The 22,080-nt window shown below is 44.8% G+C and overlaps 1 protein-coding gene across 5 annotated transcripts in view; it reads right to left on the bottom strand.

Moving 5' to 3' along the window:
• GULP1 (GULP PTB domain containing engulfment adaptor 1) overlaps positions 1-20,820 on the bottom strand; it is a 252,540-nt gene extending 231,720 nt beyond the window's left edge. For 3 of the 5 annotated variants that reach the window (XM_064158055.1, XM_064158039.1, XM_064158049.1), the window contains exon 1: positions 20,492-20,818. The gene's annotated coding sequence lies outside the window, so the exon portion shown is untranslated. Of the gene's footprint in view, positions 1-20,491 lie in introns of all 5 variants that reach the window. The other 2 variants (XM_064158063.1, XM_064158074.1) reach the window with 2 other exon arrangements.
• Between the last annotated feature and the right edge of the window lie 1,260 nt (positions 20,821-22,080).

The raw sequence follows: 22,080 nt of genomic DNA on the forward strand, positions 1-22,080 counted from the left end.
ATTTTAATTGAAATGTTTTTGACAGTTAATAGAGCCCATACTGGTAGTCACACTGATAAAAGGTATCCAGAACTCTTCATTTAAGCCAGTGAAAGAGTTAAGACTAAAGAGTGATTAGGCACTGTAATAGGATGCCCAGGGAGGCAGTGGCTCACCACCCCTGGAAGTCTTTAAGAAAAGATTGGATGTGGCAACCTGGTTGGCATGACTTAGATGATGTTGTGGGATTAGGTTATAGGCTGGACCTGACGATTTCGAAGGTCTTTCCTAGCCTCGGTGATTCTGTAAATGTTGAAACACCAACAAAGTGCAAACACTGTGCTGGGAGGTGTTGCACTAAACAGAGTAAAACATGGTAGTCCTGTGTCATGGCAGGTACCCCTCAGCTGCTACAATGAGCAACAGAGAAGTCTGCCTTCTCAATGCACAGAGAATCCTGGAATGCAGAAAAAGAACCTCTGAGTAGCTATTAATGATAATCAGTACACTGTGCCATCTACCCATACAGAACATAACATGCACCCAGAGTTAAAAATACTGCTTCCAAGCAATAAATACAAAGGAGATCTCTCAGCAAGTTGTCTACATTTTCAACCCAGAGCTTTGTACAATCCCATGCATTCTCCTTTCACAGCTATCACCACACTCAATGTGTATTTTAAGACCTGAAAAGCAGCAGAGCACTGTACTGCCAGCTGTGACACTAGCAGCATTATAGTATTATCTGAAAGTCCAGGACACGAGAATTAATGTACTGCATTCCCTTCACACTCAGAAAAAAAACAAACCAACCACCTAGGGACTATTTGCCATGACAGGAAGTCTACATCACAGATCACTTCCACTTGAGAGCCTTCTCTTTCTTTGAACTGAAAAATGGAAGACATAGACTCAATAAATACCACAGATTCTCAAAAAAAAAAAAAAAAAGCACCTTGCTGAAGCTTGTGATATTATCACAATTGTATCTTAAGAACCATACTCATTATTTATATCACCAGTGCATTCCAGCTAAAATTATGCATAGTGTTTTCTTGACAACATTTGTATTTCTCATCACAGAAGACAAGAGAACAATAATAGGAAAAGTCTCATTTGTAAATCATATTATCAAAAACCTCACAGGAGGCTAAAAATGTCCCGTTACATGACACCACTGCAATACAACAGATGGGGAGAAAACAATTTTAACACTACTCATCTTTTGACCCTCAAGACAACAACAGATCTTATTTAAACAAAGAATCACAGAATTGTCAGGCTGAAGGGATTCACAAGGATCATCTAGTTCCCACCCCCCTGCAATGGGCAGGGACACCTACACACTACATCAGGGTTGCTCAGAGCCACATCCAGCCTGCCTTAAAAGCTTTCAGGGATGAGCTTCCACCATCTCCCTGGACAGACTTCTTTCCCAGTGTCTCACCCACCCCTCAGGGTGAAGAACTTCTTAACATCCAATCTGAATCAACCTACTGCTAGTTTTGATCCATTCCCCCCAGCCTATCACTACCTAACACCCTAAAAAGGTCCCTCAGCAGCTTCCTCTACCCCCTGCAGATACTGAAAGGAGACCATTAAGGTCTCCTTGGAGCTTCTCTTCTCCAGATTGAACAACCCAGAACTCTCTCAGCCTGTCGACATAGCAGAAGAGCTCCAGCCCTCTGATAACCCTCATGGCCCTTCTCTGGGACACAGTCCCACACATCCATATCCTTTTTGCAATAGCGGCTCCAGAACTGGACATAGCACTCCAGGTGGGGCCTCACCAGAGTAGAGCAGAAGGGGGCTCACTCACCCCACTGGCCACACTTCTCTTGATTCAGCTGAGGATGTGGGCTGGCTCTCTGGGCTGCAAGTGCACACTGGTGGTTCATATTGAGCTTTTCATGCACCAGCACCCCACATCCCGCTCCTCAGTGGGTGCTCTCAGCAAGATGTTTTGGGTACATAATTATTTCTATCATTTACAGTCTGCATCAGGTCACAAAAAACAGCTTAGAAATCCAGGGATGCAGAGAGGCACAGACTGCGGTTTATGAAACATAGTTGAAACTGAAATTGCATCCTTGGTTACTACTGTGGAGCCAGACCTGCAATGGCAGTGTAGTAACATTTCTACCAAAAAAAAGCCATGAAAGGGACATTAAATTAATCCAGCACTCACAAGTCACATCTGTTTCTTGGTTTCTCCTGAGGAGTCATAGGTTCATAGAATCATAGAACGGTTTAGGTTGGAAAGGACCTCAAAGATCAGCCAGTTCCAAACCCTCGCCAGAGGCAGGGACACCTCCCACTAGAAAGGTCACTCAAGGCCTCATCCAACCTGGTCTTGAACACCTCCAGGGAGGGAGCAGCCACAATCACCCAGAGCAATCTGTGCCAGTGTCTCACCACCCTCACTGCAAAAAACTTCTTCCTAACATCCAGTTTAAATCTCCCCTCTTCCAGTTTAAACCCACTCCTCCTCATCCTGTCTTTACAAGGACCTTGTCAATGAGGTCCCTCCTCCCCTTCTGTAAGCCCCTTCAGATAGTGGAAGGGCCACTATAAGGTCTCCTCAAAGCCTTCTCTTCTCCAGGCTTTCGGAGCCCCAACTCTCATAGGCCTGTCCTCATAGCAGGGTGCTCCAGCCCTCTGAGCTTCTTCATGGGCCTCCCCTGGACTGGCTCAAACACTTACAGGTCCTTCTTCTGTTGTGCTCCAGAACTGCAGCACACTACTCCAGGTGGGGACTCAGGAGAGCAGGAGTAAAGGGGGAGAATCCCCTCCCTTGCCCTGCTGGCCACTGCTCTGCTCTTGCTGCAGCCCAGCACACAGTTGCTGTCTGGGCTGCCTCACACTGCCACTCATGTTTAAGCTTTTCATCAAACACAGATCCCCAGGGGCCTTTTCCCTCAGGGCTGCTCTCAGCCATTTCCACCCAGCCTGGATTTGTGCTTGGGGATTGTGCTGACCCAGGTGCAGACCTTACACTTGGCCATGTTGAATGTCATGAGGTTGCCTGAGCCCACCTGTCCAGCCTGTCGAGGTCCTACAAAAGGCAATTAAGTACAAGCATGTTGTGTTCTATACCTACAATATGTTTAGCCTGGAGAAGAGGAAGCTCGGGGTGACCTCACTGCTGTCTACAATTATCTGAAGGGAGGTTGTAGCCAGGTGGAGGTTGGTCTCTTCTGCCAGGCAACCAGCAACAGAACAAGGGGACACTTCTCAAGCTGTGCCAGGGGAGGATAAGGCTGGATGGTCCTCTGCTGCAGCAGCCACTCCACCCAGCTTGCTGTTGTCAGCAAACTTGCTGACAGTGCACTCTGTGTCTGAAGTTGTGCTGGAAGATGTCTAGGCTGGATGTTAGGAGAAAGTTCTTGCCAGAGAGAGTGATTGGCATTGGAATGGGCTGCTCAGGGAAGTGGTAGAGTCACCATCCCTGGAAGTGTTCAAGAAAAGACTGGATGAGGCACTTAGTGCCATGGTCTAGCTGATTGGATGGGGCTGGGTAACAGGTTGGACAGAATGATCTTGGAGGTCTCTTCCAATCTGGCTGATTCTATGAAAATTATCATAGTGAAAATTCAAAGTCAAAATTGTATCTTTAGCTCTAACATTATTTAAACTGGAGGTGAGTCTGGGAGCAAGTCTGGTGGCTGTTGTGGTGGCTCCCAGACAAGAAAGAACTACCAGGTTGTTTGGTCTGGCCTGAAAAGCTATCAGCATATGAACTTAGTCAACAGCCTATGAATCTAGTCTACATGTTGGATATTAGGAAGAAATTCTTTACAGTGAGTGTGGTGAGACACTGAAACAGGTTGCCCAGGGAGGTTATGAATGTCTCCTCCCAGCAGGTATTCAAGGCCAGGTTAGATGAGGCTTTGAGCTACCTGTTCTAGTGGGATGTGTCCCTGCCCATGGCAGGGGTGTTGGAATTGGATAATCTTTAAGGTCTCTTCCAACCCAAATAATTCTATCAATCTATGATATTCACCGTTAACTGATTTATTAAACAATGATGATAATATTAGCTCCTGTCCTACAGAGATTAGTATTAATCTAATTCCAATGCAATATCATAAAAATGATAGTCCTTAAATGAAAACCTTTCTTAAACTTTTACAAACACATGAAAATTGGAATTAACTTCAGCTATTTGAGTAATTCCCATGAGGACAGGCATAAGCACACAGAGAATAAAATTAACACCAGAGCTATAATTGGAGTGTCACAGAAATAAACCTTTCTTGCCCTAAAAGTCAATCTACACAAGGGATGGACAGCCTGATGGTTACCATGATACAACCCCATGTAGATTAGACTAAGACATTCTGGGTTAGAGCACTGAACACACAATATTTGATTTCTGTAAGCGATCAAAGCCCTTTAGTAATAACAATACAGAAAGAAAATCATCATCCTCACTTCAGGGCCAAGTGCTGAAGTCTGTACTTAAAAGAACAAGAAACAGAAACAAAGAAAAAAGTTAAAATGGTTTTCAATTTCCATTTCTTTCCTATTATTATTTCATGGACAAAAGAAGTGCTCTGTTGCATTGAGAAGTCGATGCATCTCCATTTCCCAAGACAGGTAAAAGACAAGAAAAACAGGCTCTGTTTTTTTTTTTTCTGATAGAGCTCAGCAAGAAAGCAACCCAAACCTCTCTAACAGACAAGCCTGGGAACTTGAATTTATGACAAAGCTAAATAAACTGGATATAGTAGCAACTTTAATGATTTTCCACAATATGGCATTGTCCTAGTCCTCACTTGGTTAAAGTGGTTGCATCTCAGGACTGCAGAACTACATCAGCAGAGGCCAGATAGAGACTGTACTTTTTTATGAGGATTGATGCAGTGAACAACCTGTGTGGACTGGACCAAGGCTTACAAATTTAGTCTCTGTCTACTTCAACAAGCAACTCCACTCAACAAGACCTATGAGGAGAGGCTAAGGAAACTGGGGTTATCAGCCTGAAGAAGGAAGAGACTCAGAGGAGACTTAATGCTCTCTATTACCTGAAAAGGAGGTTGTAGCCAGGTGGGTTGTTTTACTCTCCCAGGCACCCAGTGACAGAACTCAAGCTGTGCAGGGGCAAGTTTAGGCTGGATGGTAGGAAGAAGTTGTTCAAAGCAAGAGTGATTGCCACTGGAATGGGCCAGGGAGGTGGTGGAGCCATCACCCCTGGAGATGTTTAAGAGGAGGGCTGGATGAGGCACTTATTGACATGTTGTTTTAGTTTATTAGAAGGGTTAGGTGATAGGTTGGACTCAGTGATCTTAGTGGTCTTTTCCAACCTGCTTAATTCTGTCTTACACTGCTCCTCCACAACCAGACTGAACACATACAAAAGAACCTGTTCCTCTCACTACCCAGTTCTGGTCATTCTTGACCCAGTTCCAAATGCCAGATGTTACAACACCTGAGTCAATGTCCAAACAAACATGCATCAGGCAGGAAAAGGATGACAAAGACTTCAACCATCATTTCAGCAGCATTATTGCTGTCTCAAACTTAAGATAATTGCAGTGTGAATGTCCAAACCGAGTATACCCTCAGAAATCAAAGCACAGACACAAATTCATACACCCATAAACAGATCAGAGTGAGAAAAGCACAGAACTGTGGTCGTTCACAGCAGAGTTTTACACCTCTCAGGTGTCATGCTCACAAGATTTTGACACATATACCTGCAGTGCAGACTCTAATGAGTGACATATTTCCAGAGAGCTGACAGGACAGAGCACAGAGTTCCCTCTCTCTCTCCTCTCTCCTGTTTTACCCCTCCACAGCGTATGAGGCTGAGAGCAAAGAAGTCTCTTTCCTCCAGACATGTCACAAACCCGCTTTGAGTTGAAGCATCTCTTTAAAAGCCCTCACTCTGTAAAAGTGTTCCTAAGTACAGAGCGAAATGCAGTTTCCAAAAATCTGTCACGGTAGGTCAAGATTCAAAGGGAAGTTTGCTAGCTAAAAGGAAATACACTTCACTTTACACAAACACTGCCTGGCACTTACAGTTGCATCAGATCTTCTAAAACGCAGCTAAACTAATACACAATCAAATGCTGCTGGGGGCTGGGAGGAGGTATTTAGCCATAAACAAAAAGGATCACATCACCCAGCAGAACAGATGCCTCACAGCAAGCACAAGAAACACCACAGTAAATAATGTACACGAATTTCTTCAAGAGCATCTGGCAAAAGATCACTATAATGAATTCAAAATAGTCATAGCAATTATTTCCAGCCAACCACTTAACTTCCTTCAGAATGGAGAGCTTTAGCATTCATTATGTACTTTACTGTGAAGTATATTCAGACTACTGAAGAAATATTTTTCACACCCCTACAACTTGGCTGAGCAACTAAGACTTGATTCCACAGAAGTAACTTCCAGATGACCTAGCAAATGGAATTTGTTTGGAGAAACTGCAACAGATTATTTCAGTGTTAAGCAATCATGGGTATGCAGTAACAGAACACATCTCAAATACATTCCATTCATCTTATTAAGCATGGGTTTGTTGATGTGTCCCCAAAAATCTATTTTATGGCCCATTTATTCATACCTTTAATCACCATGCGGTTGCAAGGTCAAAAAAACATGGAAATCCCAATTGGAAAGTACATGGGGTCACAGCATAGTTAATTCTCTGAGTACAGCAGGGTCTGCCTGGGAATCGTTAGGGTGTATGACTCTATGCGTATTTACTGGCTTGCATATTTTGCACAACAGATTTGTTACATCTGAAAGCTTTCCTCCAGGCTCTTTTAAAGCAGCATGTGCTAGTTTGAAGCAGTCTAGAATGTTTTGGTAAGAAAAAGTAGATAATTGGCTGTGAAAGGAAAAACTTGGTGATGTCTCCTTCCCTCAGAGTCTCACTGAAGAAGAATTGTAAACACTAGATAACACTTTCGCCATTTTTGCCTTCACTCTCAGGCTGGCCTTTGACTGAGCTGCTATCTCCCTAACATCTACTGCCACTAACCTTGCTTCTTAACCTCTTGGCTGAACCTCTTTTCTTCTTAGGACTGGGTAAGGTTGAGAGGGGCAGGATGGTGCAGGGGTGGTTGAGAGCCCCTCCTGGGGACTCAGGTTTCTGGGAGGGGAGTTGGGTTTCTGTATTGTTTTTACCTTGTATATTGTGCTAGCTGTAAATAAATAGCTTCATTTATATTCCCAGAGTCCGACTGAGTTAGCTGGGGTACCTTTTAAAGTGTGGGGGGGCAGGTAACAGCCAAACCACCACACAGCGCATCCAGGCACAGCCCAGGAAGTCATCTCAGCAAAGTATAACAACAGTGTCCTCGATTTTGTTGTTGTTGCTGTTTTGGTTTTTTGGAGTGTGAAAGAACAAGGGACAAGGAAAAAGGAAGGTGAAAGAATGCATGCAGGGAAGGAAAACTATGCCTCTAGTTTAGAGCTGAAAGGATATAAGCCACACAAACTCAGAATCTCTCCCACTCCCCACCTTTAGCTTGCTCAGATTTTGTTCATTTTTCTGACTACTCAGAAAAGTTCCCAGATCTTAATCACAGTATCACCAAGGTTGGAAGAGACCTCACAGATCATCAAGTCCAACCCTTTACCACAGAGCTCAAGGCTAGACCATGGCACCAAGTGCCACGTCCAACCTTTGCCTTGAACTGCCCCACGGACAGCGACTCCACCACCTCCCCGGACAGGCCCATTCCAGTGTCAATGACTCTCTCATGAAGAACTTTCTCCTCACCTCAAGCCTAAATTTCCCCTGGTGCAGCCTGAGGCTGTGTCCTCTCGTTCTGGCGCTGGCCACCTGAGAGAAGAGAGGCAACCTCCTCCTGGCCACAACCACCCTTCAGGTAGTTGGAGACAATAATAAGGTCACCCCTGAGCCTCCTCTTCTCCAGGCTAAACAATCCCAGCTCCCTCAGCCTCTCCTCGTAGGGCTGTGCTCAAGGCCTCTCACCAGCCTCGTCGCCCTTCTCTGGACACGCTCAAGCATCTCAATGTCCCTCCTATACTGGGGGGCCCAGAACTGAACACAGTACTCAAGGTGTGGTCTAACCAGTGCAGAGTACACGGCAGAATGACCTCCCTGCTCCTGCTGACCACACCATTCCTGATGCAGGCCAGGATGCCATTGGCTCTCTTGGCCACCTGGGCACACTGCTGGCTCATGTTCAGGCGGGTATCAATCAGCACCCCCAGATCCCTCTCTGTCTGGCTGCTCTCCAGCCACTCCGACCCCAGCCTCTCGCTCTGCATGGGGTTGTTGTGGCCAAAGTGCAGCACCCTGCACTTGGAGCTATTGAACGCCATCCCATTGGACTCTGCCCATCTGTCCAGGCGGTCAAAGTCCTGCTGCAGAGCCCTTCTGCCCTCCAACTCAGTCACATCTGCCCCCAGCTTAATCAATCCTAACAATGCCACAGAGGAAATAAAACTCCAAAATGAGAAGGAGGGGAAAACCCCATCTTCTTTAGGAATTCTTCATAAGCCATAAAGTTATTAAAAAAAATCAGTATATCTTTCAATAATGGCAATAAAAATGCCACATAATAAAGTACAACAACCCTTAACTCATTAGAATATGGCCTGGTTCTGTATTTGACTGTCAAGAGCTTAGATAATGACTGTTTGTTCTGATATTGAACTTCTGTTTGAGGTATCCCAGTTTCCTCTAGGAGTAGGATTTGGAAACTGTTCAAGCAGCAAGTATCACAGATGAGGAAATTCTTGAAAGTATGAGAACAGCAGTGACCAGCAAAGACATCTGGACACAGAAAGCATATGAAACACCGAGTCTTGTCCAGAAAGTCTCTCTTGTCAGAGAGCCTCCATAGGAAGAAGCTTTCTATGCCATTTTAAAATTATTATCCTGGCCAGCAAAATGAACTCACACATGCTCCACTTCATCAAGAGCTTCATCTATCAGCCACGTCAACATTAGGATAACTGTTAAAACAATATCACTTCTCATCTGTATTACATCTCTGTCATTTGCTTCACCTAGGCTTTGAATAAACCATGGATATAAATGATACTGCATCTGTTTTTATCTGGTTTGGATGACTAAATTTCTTTCTTTAACAGACATAAAAGTGAAAGGCTGCCTTACTTATGAAACGTAGAACTTTAAAAGCAAACAAAGCAGACTAATGTGGGAGTGAAATTCACAGAAAGACATTCTGCAAATGCATTCTAGTTCAACAAAACAGCCTTTTCTCCTAGGAGATCTTTTACCCTATTAGATTCAAGCTTGGGACAAACAACACCTTTAAGTAAGCTTTTGCAATTGTTCTCAAGAATGTCAACCTTTTCTGAATTTGAGGCTGGGTTAGAATTCAGGGTAAGGACAAGGGGCAACGCGTGGAAGTTAGGCATAAGAGGGTTCCATGTCAACCTGAGGAAGAAGGTTTTCCTGTGAGGGTGACAGAGTACTGGAACAGGCTGCGCAGGGAGGTTGTGGAGTCTCCCTCTCTGGAGATATTCAAGAATCGCCTGGGTGTGTTCTGCTCTAGGTGATCCTGCTCTGGCAGGGAGGCTGGACCAGCTGATCTTTTGAGGTCCTTTCCAGCCCCTGACGTTCTGTGATTGTACTTTAAATGCATAGCTATGTGAATCACAGAATGTTAGAGGTCAAAAAGGACCTCCCAGAGATCACTGAGTCCAGTCTTCCTGCCAAAAGCAGAATCACCTAGGGTAGTCCACACGGGAATGCATCCAGAAGGGTTCTGAAAACAGAAGCAGGGCTCCATGGCATATTACTGCCTCTCAGAAAACCCAAATACAGAAGAGATAATCCAAACTGCCTGACCATTCCACAAGGACTGCTGTGAATAATGACCAGCCATTCCTTGCTGCACTTGCAAAAGATTGCAAGTACACATGAAACAGCCCACTGTCCTTGCCTGCTGCAGTAGAGATGTCCTCCTGCTTTGTGGGCGCAACGTCATTCGTGCATTAAAATCACTTTTGCTCTGCCAGTTGGTACAAAAGCAAAGCAAACGCCAACACTTTTCTAGCAGAAACAACTAACAGTGCTGTCAACTGCACTTCAGCTCCCTGGCAGATTACTAGGATACCTGTGCAGACTGTGTTTGCTCTGTGAATTCTCCCTGCCAACATATTGGCCGTGTCTGCTAGTCATCAGCTGTCTCATGCTATATCTCAGTCAACAGAGGTAAAGCAGCTCAGCTGCTCACAGCCAACACAACTGCAGTGAGAGTCACAGATGCCACCACTGCAAGCATGTACTACAAGGCTGAAATGGCAGCTAACGATTTCCATTCAAGAGCTTACTCTTCACCCCGGACAAAATGACTAACATAAAACTAGCACAGCAGTTTAACAGCTACACTGGAGAACAGGTCTTGAGAGGTGCAGTTGAGGGAAATGGGGTTGATCAGCCTGGAGAAAAGGAGGCTGAGGACACATCTCCTCAATCTCTACAACTCACAGAATCACAGAATGTCAGGGGCTGGAAGGGACCTTGAAAGCTCATCCAGTCCAATACCCCCTGACAGAGCAGAATCACCTGGTGATCACACAGGAACGCATCCAGGTAGGTCTTGAATATCTCCAGAGAGGGAGACTCCACAAACCCCCTGTGCAGCCTGTTCCAGTCTTCTGTCACCCTCCCGGGGAAAAAAATCCTCTTCACATTTCCATGGGACTTCCTATGCCTCAACTTCCACCCACTGCCCTCTGTCCTGTCATTGGGTACCACCAAGAAGACCTGATTCCATCCTCCCAGCACTCACTCTTTACATAAACATTAATGAGGTCACCCCTTGAAAGGAGGCTGGAGCTAGGTGGGTGCTAATGTCTTCTCCCTAGATAATTCTGCCGAAACAAGATGAGAGGTAATGGTCTCAAGTTGTGCCAGGGAAGTCTTAGGTTGGACATAAGGAACAATTTCTTCCCTAAAAGGGTTGTCAAGTGCTGGAATAGGTTCCAGAGATGTGATGCTGAGAGTTTAGCACCAGCCTTGGTAGAGTTAGATAATGGTTGAACTCACTGATCTTAAAAGGTCTTTCCAGACCAAAACAATTTCATGATTCAAGATCCTCAGAAGCATTTTAATTTTGCAAGAGAGAACAATAAATAGTTTGCATGTTCTCCTACTCTAGAACTGTCGCTATATCAGACTACTTGTGACAAACAGATGAGACTGCACATCTGTATGGCTAAGTTAAAAATCCAGATTGTAGCTTCTGCTGTCTTTCAGTGCAGAAGCAATCAACAGTCTTTGAGAGAACCGAAGCTGGGAACTACAAAGTTCCCAAGTGCTCTCTCCCACACTGCCTGGTTTCTTAAGAACTATGATTTTGAGCCTGCAGGGGACTGTTGTGGAGGCAGGGAATTAACATGGCCAAGTCAGGAATTACAGAAAAATATAATTATTTTATTCTCTAGGAACCCCGCCCCCAAACTATATACAAAAATTAATTTAGTTTATTAGCAGATTCAGTTTAATTGGGAATTTCTTCCAAAAAAAAAAAAGGAAATTATAGATAAATTTAGATAGTTAGGAAGTCAGGAAATGGAAAAGGCTAAGCTATAAACACAGCTTTATCCCACTATCAATCAGGCTGAGCAGAAGATTAAAGGAATAGCATGTCTTACTCACAGAGGTGAGATAGGCATTCAGCAATGACCCCTTACTGGATTCCTTGGCAGGAGCAGCCTTCTGACATTGCAGGCAATATCCAATAAGAGATCCATGCTGCAGACGCCCGAGGCAAGCGGGAGAGTCGCCAAACTCAGAAATGTCTTGAGCACTTCTTCCCGAGTGGGATGGTCATGCAACAATGATGCCTTCGCAACAGCAGGGGAGAGCTAAAATTGCTAGGGTCCCCCAGTCCCAGAGACAGCCAAGAAGTTGGCTACTGACAGGGTCTGAGAGGGGGCGGTCCAGATGACAATGTCTCTCTCTCAAAAGACCCCAGGGCTTGCCAAGCCTGCTGGTTTGCACAGAGGGTGCAAAAATGGGGAGAAACATCCAAAAGCAGGGACGCAATAAAACCAAGAGCCATACAAAAAGTAGGAGCCGTCCAAAAGCAGGGATGGTCCAGTCATGACAGGAACTTGTCCTTCACAGCAGCAGGGGACTCTCAAGACAGGAACTCTCAAGGCAGGAACCCTTGCTCTATTTTTCCTTATTCTAAACAAAGTGTCCATTTACCACTTATACTGGGCCTTTCTTCTCCCATTCAAACCCACAGAGTGAGAGGGAGAAGAGAGGAATTTTTGAGCCTGTGGGGGCTAATACAGAAATAGGGCATCCATCACAGCATGGGATGAGAGAGGAGGTTGTAGAGTAATTTTTAAAAGTTGGAATGCTTCTAAGCGAGGACTTTGGGTCTCAGAGAATACCTAATGTGCTATAAAAAGAAGAGTAGATAATTTTGGAGAGTTGCACCAAATTATAAGGATAGTAACAATCTGATGAGAATCTCAATGGCTCTAAGTGGCTATGTAAGAAAATATTACTTAAGTTGCATCCCAGTTTCCCAGCCATGGATTTAGCCCAACCTCAGTCATGTATTACCTTTTAGCTTACGATACACTACACAAAAACCCACTTGGAAATAAAATCAACCTGCTTCTAGGAGGAAACAACTACAAACTGTGATTAAAGGAAGATGTATAAAAACACTGCATTGGTAGTTCCACACCTGAACAGTTTTCCTCCAATTAGCTGAAATTTGGAAATCACTTCTTTCAAGAACATTAGCATCATACACACTAATGCTGCAGTTTAACAGTGTTGACATACTGCACTTCACAAAACACAGCAGAAGCAAACAATTAAGTGCAATTACTGTATGGCACAGAAAGATAAGAGAATTACTAACAGCCCCAGCTGCAAAATTTGATGGAAAAGTGTTTCTTTCGTCCTAAGCCTATTTGCACAACATGATAAATTGACTATAAATATAACATATAACTTACAAAATTAGTAATGCAATTTTTAGGCTGCTTGAATCAAGAAAAAGACTGTAATACTCTCAGATGTTAAAGTCCTTTGTGTTTACAAATCCACAGTCTGCTCTGCTTTAAAGCTTACACATGTGAAACAGATTAAGGGGCACAATGGTGGGGGTTGGTCTCTCCAACTACTTGCTGCTGGCTACACGTTCCCCTGCTACTACCTCTTCTGTCTCAAAAAAAAAAAAATTAGGATCATATTATACCATATACGTTTCACTCCTCACTGTTATTTACCACTTTAACAAGTTTGCTCATGCTATTTTAACTAGAGTTACTCTAAAATAGGTACAACTTGTGCGCATGCCTTACATAACAAAAGCAGACCACCACTTAGCTGCCCACTGCTTGGGGAGGGAATGGTTCTGTCACCTTGCCAACTGGGAAGCAGAAGAAAAAAAATGTGCTACCAGCTAGTTCTAGCACTGAATCTGCTTTGACTTCAGCACAAGAACAAGCAAAACGATCAGCAGAAGCCTCTGTTACATGTGGATGAAAACAGAATCTTTCAACTAATATTTTTCTCATTTAAAGCAGAAGGTCAGGTACAGGTGAGGGTGGTGAAACCCTGGGTTGTCCAGAGAGGTGATGGAAGCCTCATCCCTGGAGGTGTTTAAGGCCAGGCTGGATGAGGCTCTAGACAGTCTGATCTAGTGAGAGGTGTCCCTGCACATGGCAGGGGGTTTGGAACTAGATGATTCTCGTGGTCCCTTCCAACTGTGATGGATTCTATGATTATATGATACAGGGGTGCCATCATTCCTTATTTTATGTCAAGCCCCATGAGCTCTGTTTCTCTTGAAGACTAGCCATAGGAGAGGCTGAGATACCTGGGGCTTTTTGGTTTGGTGAATAGAAGACTTAGAGGGGATCCAACCAATGTTTATAAATGTCTGAGGTCTGGGGGTCAAGAGGAAAGGGACAAAATCTTCTGAGTTGTGCCCTGTGACAGGACAGGGGTAACAGATGTAAACTACAGCACAGGAAGTTCCTCCTCAACAGGAGGAAGAGCTTCTTTACTATAAGGGTCTTGGAACACCAAAACAGGCTGTCCAGAGAGGTTGTGGAGTCTCCTCTTCTGGAGACTTTCAAGAACTGTCTGGATGTATTCCTGTGCAACCTGTGCTAGGTTCTAAAATAAAATCTGTTTTCAATATAAAAGAGAAAGCTCTACACAGTTGGAAAAAAAAAAAAAAACCTAAAACAAGAAAACTTTAAAGAAGGAAAACAATACAGAATGTTCAAAGACGACAAAGGCTGTATTATTTTTTATCTCATTATTTCGTGATATTTTTGCTAGGGAACCTGACTCATGATCTTTGAATGCATGCAGCTGCCAACACAGCATGTAGGAAGAAAGCACTGGGGACAGCACATATCTGCACAGCAAGGCACTTGGAAAGACAGTCAGGACAAACGGTAAGAAAACAGTGCTGAAGACACACCAAACTTTTTTTAAATACCTCCTAATGTCATTGGCATACAAAGATGACTGCTGTTCCAAACAACATCTTGAGATGTGATTGCAGGAAATATAATTTCTTTATTGGGAACGCAGTCCTTCATCTAGGCTCATGATCTCACTTCTCTTATACCTTCCAGAAGATTTCACAACAGATTATGGAAAAAATGCTGCTGTTTCAAGAGGTATCTTTAAAACATGTACACACAGCAAAAAAAATTACAGGCTCTTGAGCTGACAAAAAGAGAAAATGCATTTATTAATACCAAGAGCACCATTATTCATAGAAAAAACAACGGTTTCACAACGGTTTGAAGCAGCTGTGTTAGAAAACACTGCAGCATATAGAAATTGCCAGCACTAGTAAAACTGCTCCCTGACAAAGCCCAGATGGCACAGACTGCAGCCACGAAGAAACCAGCTCTCCCAAGGCCTCCCCTGCCGCAAGGAGACTGCAAGAATGAAGTGAGAATGGGGCAACCACCTCCCCTCCAGCCACCTTTCCCCTCTGTAGCAGCAGTCCTACCCAGCCTTCAGTCTAGGGAAACGAAGTCTGCTTTTACATAGGCTGGTGAGAACTCTGAAAAAACAGGGGTTACATGGATTCCGCATGTCCTAGTTCATTCGGAAAGTTTAAGCACTTCGTTTTAAGTTCTTAATGGCCCATCCTGGATAGAAAGAACTGAAGATCTAACATCTGCATTTAAAAGGATAGAAATGAAAACTGAATAGACTGTTAAATATCACAGCAGGTAGTGGTCAGGATTCCGTCGTGCACTTCTGCATTGTGCCTTTATCCAAGATTGCCCCCATTAAAAGTAGGAGGATGGAGAGAGCAGAGAAGAATGAGGGGGGAAAAAAGTATCACATTAAAAATCTTGAATAGTTTCAGAGAACACAGTAACCTCCCAAAAAAAAAGTCATTTTCTCTAAAAATACCGAGCAGAAATTTGCATGCCCTTTTAAACTTTTCTCATTGTTTGAGGGATTATGCCAAGATTGAAGCACCTCAGAGATTAGGCTTGGCAGTTATTCTCAAATACTGGAGTACCCACACACCCTGCTTCACTAAGGCAATACAGAAATGGCCATCAGATACTTCTGAATGCCAAAAGATTTGCCTTAAAAGCCACGTATTCTTCAAAAGAAATTAATAGGTTACTTGCACTGGTCTACAGCCCGGGAATAAGCAGAATGACTAAAGAAATTTCCACTGGACATTTACTTTCTTGTGACAACACCGTCAATATTTAGCAACTTCTTAGTTCCATTAAATCAAAACAACCAAAATCAAGCCAGCTGCAGTCTCTGCTCCAACCAGTGCATTATTAAGAGAATTGTTTACCCAGCGACACTTGCACAAACTCATGCAAGGCAACAGCAGTGATCAGGTACCAAAGAACCTGAAAATCATCTGGCCATACGAGATGTTTCTGAATCTTTAGAACTGCAAGTGGAATGGGAGCAAACCCAGCTCTCAAAACAAAACCTAAACGTGCAAGTTAGATATATATGCAGTACAAAACAAGGAGTAGAGTATACAGTATACTCGATGTATATGTATACAGTATACTAAACTGAGCAGGTCAGACTCTGGAATTAAACTAAGGAGTTGAATGTCCCAATGTCTACCCTTCAAAATAGGGAAGAACTCTGCAGAAGTTAAAGAAACCCAGTAACAAGCTAAGTCTTCCTGGACTCTGCCACATTACCAAATAGCCTGTGCAAAACCACAGGCATCATGAAGCCCGAGTTCTGCTTCTTGCGCCAGTGAAAACACTAAAACTTCTATGGCTTTTGGAAGCTCAGATCTTGTCCTTTCCACAGAAATGTTTGTTTGATTAAGCCACAAAATGCTTCATTCCCTCTTCCTTTGCCTACTATGTAATTACACCCCAAAAACGTAAATCATTTCAACCCAAGGAAATTATAATCTTTTAATCCTGAGCATCCTCTTAGCTTGGCAAATTAGAACATCTGCTTAAACTGGCACAAGGAAGGAGAAATGAAAGTGTAAATTCTTTCCTGGGAATCCATGATGAGTTTCCAGCTGGATAAAATTCTCTATTAAAACCCTGGATAAAAATCTCTGTGGCAACATCACTCCCGTCTCTTGATGTTCAGTTTAGTGTAACAAACATGTTTTGAAACTGCACAGCAAGAGGAGGCATTTCAGATGACCTTCTGCTTATTAGAGGAGGTAGAGCTACAGCCTAGAAAAAAAAAATTTAAGCTCAAGAGCTACTACTGACCATTCCCAGAGTTCTTTCAGTGCCTCCGGGCAAATGAAGTGGCACAGGCAAGGTTCTACACTTGCACAGCTAAGACTAAAGGAGTGAGCAATAATTCACTGTAATTAGCGCTGCATTCTGCCATCCTTGCTAGGTCACAGGGCAGACACCACATCATGACAAGTCGCTGAGCAAATGCAACACCTCCTTCCTCCTGCCCATGACAGGCCATGAATGTAAATATAGATTATTAAGGCTGTTTATTAAATGGCAATAGTTGCCTACTCCACAACAGCACATGCACAAACCAGTTTTAAAGCATGGAGCATCTTCATCAAAGCACTGACTGTGGGGTAGTGAGACTAACTGCATGAAAAAGGCCAAGTTTCTGATGTCTTTTAGGAGATACTAACACAGAACTGTCTTCCGTTGGGAACAAGGACATTAAGGACTATGTGAAAAGTTACACAGAAGAGAATGTTACCAGGTAGCAGAGCAGAGGCACTAAGTCTTCTAACAGAGACAGTATTGTTTGCTCTTTTCTGGGATACAACCTGTTTCCCTAAAGGGGCTAAGACCTTCAAAAATCCGATTACAATGAGGCAAAAAAAAGGGGATGGGGAAAATGTTTATTTATGCCTAATTATCACATTCTTATGTAAAAACTGTTAAGTCATTAATTGAGGATTATTTTTTGTTGTCGTAGTGTGAGCTGATTTACTTGAAAAACAGCCTCAATCTCAGTTGCACATTACACCACTGACAGCAACTGAACATTCTAAGGGTGAAGTGAACCTGGTGGACTTTTCAGTTCTCAGTGCTCTACTCTCCCTCTTGGAAAAAACAACAGAATTAGAATCCTGCTAAAAGTCGTATTAGATATGTCAACAATTCAAGGATAAGATAGCTCTCTTTCAAGCTATGTTAGTCCCCCAGTTCAAGCTGAAGTTGCTCTTTAATTATTTCATGGGGGAATTATAATTATTTTCTTATGACTCATTCAAGCAATATGCTCTTGAGGGATTATCTCAAGAAAAAAACACTACTTCTATAATCATAACACAAAGGCTGGTTCATTGTATTTGGCCTCTCAAGTCTTCATAGAAGTCTTTTGTGATTTGTGGAGCATTCAGTAATATTTACAAACGTCGTCTGAACACGCCCATGCAGACACACTGCTACTCAGCCATAAGATGATCATGCTGTGGAGTCATCTTCTCTGGAGACTTTCAAAAATCGCCTGGATGCATTTCTGTGCAACCTAATCTGGGCAAACCTGCTCTAGCTGTGGAGTTGGACTAGAAGATCTCCAGAGGTTCCTTCTAACCCCACATCACTTTGTCACCCTGTAATGAGGTAACCCTGTCTACAGGCAAGAGACCAACAAATCATTTTAATGAGCTTGAAAAGGAAATTCTAAAATGTCACATCAGCTGAGTACTGTGAGAATCTTTAAACTCTAAGACGACCTCAAAAAGCTTACAAAGTTGTTACCAAGGACTAAGGCGGCAGTACCAATCATTATTGTGACAACCACTGCTCTCCTTAACTACAACTTCCCCCTTTCTGCTATTCTAATTCCAGTTTTGCATTTTCCTGTGCAGTTAAAAAAGCTTTACACAGAACATCACAGCGTAGCTCACTGTCAAAATCTAGCACTTTCCCCTGGCACCAAAAGAACTTCAGTTTCTGCATTTATCTCTCACAAGATGTGCCCAGTGCTGGCTGGATCACCTTCAAGGATACCATCCCTACTTTACTGCTACAGCAACCTGACTTATACTTGCTTCTGCTTATTTCCAGTCTCTTTTCACTGATATCCCTGCCACTGCAACTCTGTTAAAAGCACAAACTGAACTGTTCCCTTGCACCCTTCACCACTGTGTGGTAATTCCTAGGCTTTTAATCCATAAATCACTCTATTCAACCTCTCGACACAAATATATGCCTTTAAAGAAGCCTATAATCATTAACGCATCCATACACTTAAAAATGAATACCAAATGCCTAAATGTAATAATCATGAAATTATTGCCCTTTTTTCTCTACTCTTTTGTTGTTCCTTTTCCTGAGTGCACATGAGTAATCTCCAAACATCAGAGGCTGTCCCTGACACACGACTACACACAAAGCAATCACGCAATTAGACATTTTTTCTGTTCATTCTGAATTTGGAAAAAAAAAAAAAAAATAAAGGAAGCTTGACCTTGAAAAAAGGACTTTTTTCCCCCTTGGGTGAATTATTTGTCTTATTTTCATTGTCATCAGAAGTGGCAGAGATTTTAAGCTATGAAGTACCGCCTACCACTGCAACAACTGAAGGTATGACTGAAGTTCGAAGTCTAAGATGCAGGGGATAAAAAAAATCACAGAAAAGGTAAGTGGTATTTCTAAAAAGTTCAATTCTTAACGTCAAGCATAGACGCAGACGCTCATTTCTGTTTATAGTGAGCAAATTGCTAAAACATTTTATGCAGGTCTATACACATCCAAGGCACCTTCAAAATCACCTTCAGGTACTGCTTGCTTTCCAGTTTGGTTTTTTTTTTTTTTTTTTTTAAAAAGCTTTTGACTTAAAGATGACTTTTAAAAACTTGCAACCACAATGCAATTGTAGGAACTGGAAATTTACGGAGGGAGAGTTGCACGGTATTCACATTAGGAATGTAATGACAGTCTGAAGTTCGCAAAAAGACCCCGGAAAACTGTTTGGAAGGGGGCAAATCCTTCTGCGTGAAGAATACAATTAACCTTTACCGGCCTCTGATTGACTCTCGCTGCTGTTCAGTAAAAGAGAAGGACGGTGAAATTAAATGAGCAACACGCACCCCTCCCCGTTCCTGCAAAGAACGGCCACGCAACTTTCAGACCCTTTTCAACTGAGAATGTGCCCCTCAATCTCCCTGACACAAGAACCCCACGCCAGGGGCTGCAGACCTGGCTCAGATTTGAGCCTTCTATTCACATGATGATCCGACAGACTCATCCAGCACTCCACCCTCCCAAGGCCCGGCTGCTCCCCGGAGTTAAAATTAACTTGGCGGTTTGGCTTAGTCCAGGGGTAGAAGATCCTCCCTAGGAACACAATTGTGCCTTCATCAGGCTCCGTTGTGAGCTCGGCTCGGCTCCCAGCCCCTCTGCACTGCCACGGCCAAGCCCTCAGGAGGAAAACAAAACCTCCTATCAGATAATGGCTTTACTGTACTTATTTGGGGGGAGAACCACCGGAATGAAAGGCACAGCATTATTCTCAGACACTTGAAAGCCACAAAAACCCTCATCCGTGGCACGCCTACAACCTCCAAGTCCTCGCTGTTTTTGAAGTTAGAGGAGAAAAGGGCTGCAAGCGGCGCCCATCCCAAGTTTCGCACCGTGCCGTAAGGATAACAAGCACCAATACGGACGGGTCCACCCCACCGAAACCCACCGCAGGTGAGCTCAGCCAAAGTGCCCAGCTTCAACAGGCGCCCCACCGTCGGCCCCGGGAACGAGCCCCGTTACTCACATCGCCCCCCTCCCCCCACAGCCTCTGGCGTTCGCCCCACCCCGTGGTATTGGTGCCGGTCCGCCCGCCTCCGCTCACTGTGCGCAGGGCTCCGAAGTTTGTAACCAAGGGCAGCGGCTGGCCAGCTTAGCCCGGGGCAGCTCTGCCGCCGCAGCGATCAACAGGCGCTGAACGCTCCCTCTCCGCTCTCGCTCGCCAAGCGCACCTCGGAACTGGCGGGGACGCCGGCTGCCCTCGTCCTCAGAAAGGACGGTAAGGAGCCCACAGCAACAGTTCAGGACCCTGCCGTGCACTCAACCTGCCGCCTCCCAGAGAAGAGTGCAGCTTACCTGGGCGAGCTGACCGCCAGACCGTCCCGGAGTCGAGCCGAGCCGGCGACCGCTCCGCTCCCGCCTCAGCCGCGGAGAAAGTTTCCTGACGTCAGCGCGGGCGGGCGGGGGACCCCGCCTGCCTGCCGGGCTCGCTGCCCGCCGGGCTGCCGTTGCTCCCGGGCTCCCCCTGGCTCCCGCCGCCGGACGCCGGGGAGGGAAAAGGGAGAGAAAAGGGAACGAAGAGGGAGGCGGTGGCGCCGGCACCGGCACCTGCATCACACGGTGCTCGGCAGGGGGCGCCGTAGCGGCCCCCGGGACGATTGAGGGGATGCGCCTGCTGGCGTCCCTGCTCCCGGGGCTCTTGCGTGAGGCTGTTGGCACCCACGGACCTCAGCGTGGCGCAGCCATGGAGTCACACAATGCCCCTTAGTGACGCCATCGCTGGCGGCAGCGTCACGCCCAGCAGGGGCTGCCTCAACCTGGCTCCTGGCCGCAGTGGGTTCGCCCTCACCGCCCCCCGGAGCTGCTTACTGGCTAGAGGCCGGCAGCTGAGTCAGCTTTGGGCATTCGAAGGGTGAGAGGGGACACCAGCTTAAAGTCGGGACGTACATTCGCCGATCCAGGATGGACAAGTGTTGGTTTAGGTTCCCTTCCCTTCAAGGACGGGGCTTGGGAAGTAAAGAGGCGACTGGCAGCCGTGTCCGAGCAGCGGGAATCGGCCTCTGGGCAGTCCAGAGCTTCACGTGTGCACGGCTCTCTGGGCATCACAGCCACTGTAATTCAGTTCTGCCGTCAGGAGTCTGGTGACGCGAAGACGTGAGAGGAGGGGGTGGCAGGAGTGGAGAAAGTGGGGAGTGCCAGTTAGCAGCTTGGAGTTCTTCAAGGAGGTATCTTTTGAGGAACAAAGGCTAGCGGAGACCTTTCCACAGGCCTTGGTTACATCTGTAATGAATAATGTAAGTATTTGGCTAGGGTAAAGATGTGTAATGTGACCAAATGTGACAATGCCGTCTGTAGCACACAATCCCAATTAAAATGTGGTTTAGGAGAACCAGAACAGCGTAGATCAATACATTTTTTATGACAGCCACAGGAAATGCAAGTTAGGGACAACATACTGCCTGTAGAAAGGCAAGGAATTCACATCTGCCATACTTTTCTTCCTGGTGGCCTACTGCCATGCTACTGCCAGTGAGGGGGCATGTAGTGCCTTTGGAAAGGCAGGAAACTCATCTGTCATTCCTCTGCCTCATTTTCTTTTCACGGCTCTGTGAAAGATGCCTTTCATTTGTCATTAATCAATAGACAAACCTCAAGAATGGCCATTTAGAGAGCAGAACAAAACATGTCACTGAAGTCAAAGCAAAGGTGCTCTGTCTGCAGATGGCAGTTTCTGTTTTCAAAAGCAGGGTGGAAAGCAGTTGAGGGTGGCAATTTACGGTTTGGAATGGAAAGATCATGATCAAAAAACCCATAGAGGGTAGCAGTCAAGAGTTTTTTAAATCAGTCAGCCCTAGATAATTACAAGCATAGACGTGAGTTATGTAAAAAGTTAATTAGAGTGTGTGCCTTTTACATTCACCAATGAACTAAAAAAAAAACCTCCA

The sequence above is a fragment of the Pogoniulus pusillus genome, chromosome 2 (genome assembly GCF_015220805.1).
Source record: "Pogoniulus pusillus isolate bPogPus1 chromosome 2, bPogPus1.pri, whole genome shotgun sequence".
NCBI lineage: Eukaryota > Metazoa > Chordata > Aves > Piciformes > Lybiidae > Pogoniulus > Pogoniulus pusillus.